Here is a 5,000-nt window from a genome sequence, read left to right as displayed (position 1 = left end):
CAATCTGTCAATCCTTCCGGTGTCCGGGCCTGGTGAGGTTTCCCGTGTTGAGTCAAATTAAGCCGCAGGCTCCACTCCTGGTGGTGCCCTTCCGTCAATTCCTTTAAGTTTCAGCTTTGCAACCATACTTCCCCCGGAACCCAAAAGCTTTGGTTTCCCGGAGGCTGCCCGCCGAGTCATCGGAGGAACTGCGGCGGATCGCTGGCTGGCATCGTTTATGGTTAGAACTAGGGCGGTATCTGATCGCCTTCGAACCTCTAACTTTCGTTCTTGATTAATGAAAACATACTTGGCAAATGCTTTCGCTTCTGTTCGTCTTGCGACGATCCAAGAATTTCACCTCTAACGTCGCAATACGAATGCCCCCGCCTGTCCCTATTAATCATTACCTCGGGTTCCGAAAACCAACAAAATAGAACCGAGGTCCTATTCCATTATTCCATGCACACAGTATTCAGGCGGGCTTGCCTGCTTTAAGCACTCTAATTTGTTCAAAGTAAACGTGCCGGCCCACCGAGACACTCAATAAAGAGCACCCTGGTAGGATTTCAACGGGGTCCGCCTCGGGACGCACGAGCACGCACGAGGCGGTCGCACGCCTTCGGCTCGCCCCACCGGCAGGACGTCCCACGATACATGCCAGTTAAACACCGACGGGCGGTGAACCAACAGCGTGGGACACAAATCCAACTACGAGCTTTTTAACCGCAACAACTTTAATATACGCTATTGGAGCTGGAATTACCGCGGCTGCTGGCACCAGACTTGCCCTCCAATAGATACTCGTTAAAGGATTTAAAGTGTACTCATTCCGATTACGGGGCCTCGGATGAGTCCCGTATCGTTATTTTTCGTCACTACCTCCCCGTGCCGGGAGTGGGTAATTTGCGCGCCTGCTGCCTTCCTTGGATGTGGTAGCCGTTTCTCAGGCTCCCTCTCCGGAATCGAACCCTGATTCCCCGTTACCCGTTACAACCATGGTAGGCGCAGAACCTACCATCGACAGTTGATAAGGCAGACATTTGAAAGATGCGTCGCCGGTACGAGGACCGTGCGATCAGCCCAAAGTTATTCAGAGTCACCAAGGCAAACGGACCGGACGAGCCGACCGATTGGTTTTGATCTAATAAAAGCGTCCCTTCCATCTCTGGTCGGGACTCTGTTTGCATGTATTAGCTCTAGAATTACCACAGTTATCCAAGTAACGTGGGTACGATCTAAGGAACCATAACTGATTTAATGAGCCATTCGCGGTTTCACCTTAATGCGGCTTGTACTGAGACATGCATGGCTTAATCTTTGAGACAAGCATATGACTACTGGCAGGATCAACCAGGGAGCTGCGTCAACTAGAGCTGAGCAGCCGGCCGCCCGGGAGTGTGTCCCGGGGGCCCGCGCGAACACGCAAGCGTCCGCTCAATCATTCTGCAAACAGGAGGAGGCTGAGCTCCCCTGCACAATACACCTCGAAACCCTCTCAGGTCCCGGCGGCGCGCAGCGCCGTCCCAAGTACTTGGTCGGGTTCGAGAGAGGCGCAATCGCCCGGAGTTAGGCGAGTAGACGCTTTCGGTGCGACCACCCGTGCTCCCAACTGAGCTTGCCGCTGCCGACAGAGGCCCGGGAGCGTGCTGTCGTGGCATTGCCGGCGGGAGACAACACGCGCCACCTACGGTGACCGGCAGCTCCAACGCCAGCGCCACAGAAGGACAAAAGCCCCACTTGGGTGCCGAAGCGAACTCTCCCAGCACAGCGCACGCGCCAACACATCCGCACAGCTGCGATACAAACCACCAGCGAGAACCGCTGGGGCGACCGAGCAGCAGACGGCGTCGCGGCGCCGAGCGCCGGGCGGCGGCGCATCCTCAACGCACACAGTCCTCAATCGGACCAGCACACTGAAGATGTCCACCGCGCTTCGCACCGGGCCCGCGAGGACCTACTTTGGCCGCACGGCGCCGCGCGCAGGGTGCGCCGGCGCGCAGCTGCGACGCCTGCCGCGTCCGTCGGCCGGCGCGCCTGCCACTGGCCGCCCCCACCAGCCGGCTGTAGCGCGTGCGCCCACGCACCGCGCGGCCAGCACGCCGGGAGGCGCCCCCTCACCGGCCGGGGACGGTCCCACCCAGCCACCGCCGCGTATCGCTTCACACCCAGATGCCGTTCAGTTTCGTCGGCATGGTGGGTATCGCTGGAACAACCGGTTCGTACCTCAACCTATCGTCGCCATCACCGATTCACCCCTAGCGAGAACAACCGCACCACAACAGGTTACCATTTGTTCATTTGCGTAACTTCACCAGAAAACGCAGGCGTCCATCGCCATTTGCAACTTCAACGATTATTGCATGCCTGTGTCAGGTGTCACGCCACACTACGTCTGCCCACATACACGCAACAAAATGTGCACGCCTAGACAATACGTGGAAGGTGGCCCCCGTACGTATGCGATGTCCATTGCTCGAACGACTGTCAACCGGCCTCTGTAGCATGTCGCAGATATGGAACGCGGTGCACCATGCCATCACGGTGTGTGAGGAGAGACGACTAGGTCCGAATACATCAACAGACAGCTCATGCTGATCGCCATCCACGGCGTCCGTTCCTCCCACACGTCTCTATGGCGTACCACACTGCAATCCAGCTCTCATAGGGAGACGACACGTAGCTGCGTGCACAATATTTGCACTGTATGGTCCGCCGTTTTTGGGCGCAGTCGTTGTACGGTCACACATGTGCCACGATGTATCATTCGGTACATAAGGACGAATGTGCAGTACAGATTGTGGTTTACGCGTACGACATTAGCGGACGGTTGACACAGGCCGCACCACAACGTAGCCTGAGTACGTCGCATGCGAAGGGCATTGAACATGCAAACTTCTCACCAACCAGCTTGCGAAGGCAGGGGGGCAAGGTGGGGACGTGGGGAGGGGCGGCATGTACGTCCTGCTGCCATCCACATTACAGTGTACAGCAGGAGCATGTGGAAAGTCAGCAAGACTTGCAAGGTGTTTAACATGAAGCGATACACAGGGGAGCGGGCAGTGCGAGTAGCGAACTATATTGCGAGGGTTGCGGGTGGGCAACACTACACTAATTGAACGAGTCGTATAACAATTACAGAGCAGGTTTAGGCGACAACATGGGTTACGTTAGGGGACAACGTGGGTTACGTTAGGGGACAACGTGGGTTACTTTAGGGGACAACGTGGGTTAGGTTAAGGCACAACGTGGGTTAGGTTAAGGCACAACGTGGGTTAGGTTAAGGCACAACGTGGGTTAGGTTAAGGCACAACGTGGGTTAGGTTAAGGCACAACGTGGGTTAGGTTAAGGCACAACGTGGGTTAGGTTAAGGCACAACATGGGTTAGGTTAAGGCACAACATGGGTTAGGTTAAGGCACAACATGGGTTAGGTTAAGGCACAACATGGGTTAGGTTAAGGCACAACGTGGGTTAGGTTAAGGCACAACGTGGGTTAGGTTAAGGCACAACGTGGGTTAGGTTAAGGCACAACGTGGGTTAGGTTAAGGCACAACATGGGTTAGGTTAAGGCACAACATGGGTTAGGTTAAGGCACAACATGGGTTAGGTTAAGGCACAACATGGGTTAGGTTAAGGCACAACATGGGTTAGGTTAAGGCACAACATGGGTTAGGTTAAGGCACAACGTGGGTTAGGTTAAGGCACAACGTGGGTTAGGTTAAGGCACAACATGGGTTAGGTTAAGGCACAACATGGGTTAGGTTAAGGCACAACATGGGTTAGGTTAAGGCACAACATGGGTTAGGTTAAGGCACAACATGGGTTAGGTTAAGGTACAACATGGGTTAGGTTAAGGTACAACATGGGTTAGGTTAAGGTACAACATGGGTTAGGTTAAGGTACAACATGGGTTAGGTTAAGGTACAACATGGGTTAGGTTAAGGTACAACATGGGTTAGGTTAAGGTACAACATGGGTTAGGTTAAGGTACAACATGGGTTAGGTTAAGGTACAACATGGGTTAGGTTAAGGTACAACATGGGTTAGGTTAAGGTACAACATGGGTTAGGTTAAGGTACAACATAGGTTAGGTTAAGGTACAACATAGGTTAGGTTAAGGTACAACATAGGTTAGGTTAAGGTACAACATAGGTTAGGTTAAGGTACAACATAGGTTAGGTTAAGGTACAACATAGGTTAGGTTAAGGTACAACATAGGTTAGGTTAAGGTACAACATAGGTTAGGTTAAGGTACAACATAGGTTAGGTTAAGGTACAACATAGGTTAGGTTAGGTTAGGTTAGGTTACACGTTGTTGTAAGGAAAGGTGTAGGGGGGGGGGGGCGGGGGCGGCAGGTTCGTTGATAGTGATTATAGTAAGTGAATGCTTGTGACATGATCAGATTTGTCACGTCAGGATGCACCTTTGGCTTATTAGAGGCGGCGCTCCAATTCTATGCTTGTGTGAGACCTGTGTCTTTGACTCATGTCATTGTTTGTGCGCTGTGACAGGAGGTACTATTGTGATGTTGGGTGCACCGTTGTATAGGACATGTGTGGGTGTTGGTGCCTGGTCTGCGCAATGGTGGATGTCGAAAGGCTGGGATATTGTATTTTCCGCATGGACCTCCTGGTCTGGTTGTGATAGTGTGGATTGTGTAATGTGGCGGAGAAGATGCACTGGATGTTGTTCCATGCTGGTGCTTACATATTGTATGTGCGCCTGTTAGAAGCAGAGAGTGGTGCGTGATCAGAGTGTCTGGCTGACGTGTGGTTCCCATTGTGGGCAGACTCTTTCAGCATGTATACGGACAGTTGTGTATATTTGCTGTAGTTTGATGGCTCTGCATTGATTACTAATCACCGCCGTGTGTACGGGTAATCTGGTTCCAGTCCAAAATGTTCCATCTGTGTACATTAGTGACAAAGACTCCCCCCATGCAGTGGGGCTCGGTCTGTTATAGCTCTTCCGCGTAATATATTTGCCCCACGTTTTTGCGACTGCGAGTGCGAGTGCAA

The 5,000-nt window shown here is 52.9% G+C and overlaps 1 non-coding gene across 1 annotated transcript in view; it reads right to left on the bottom strand.

Annotated features, from left to right (window-relative positions):
• LOC124772134 overlaps positions 1-1,339 on the bottom strand; it is a 1,909-nt gene extending 570 nt beyond the window's left edge. Inside the window, exon 1 of the ribosomal RNA XR_007013807.1 lies at positions 1-1,339. This exon is cut by the window's left edge and continues 570 nt beyond it. This is a non-coding gene — a ribosomal RNA (small subunit ribosomal RNA).
• Positions 1,340-5,000: the final 3,661 nt, after the last annotated feature.

Source organism: Schistocerca piceifrons, unplaced genomic scaffold (assembly GCF_021461385.2).
Source record: "Schistocerca piceifrons isolate TAMUIC-IGC-003096 unplaced genomic scaffold, iqSchPice1.1 HiC_scaffold_936, whole genome shotgun sequence".
NCBI lineage: Eukaryota > Metazoa > Arthropoda > Insecta > Orthoptera > Acrididae > Schistocerca > Schistocerca piceifrons.
Note: the sequence above shows the minus strand (reverse complement) of the source record. Positions and strands in the feature narration are given on the sequence as shown.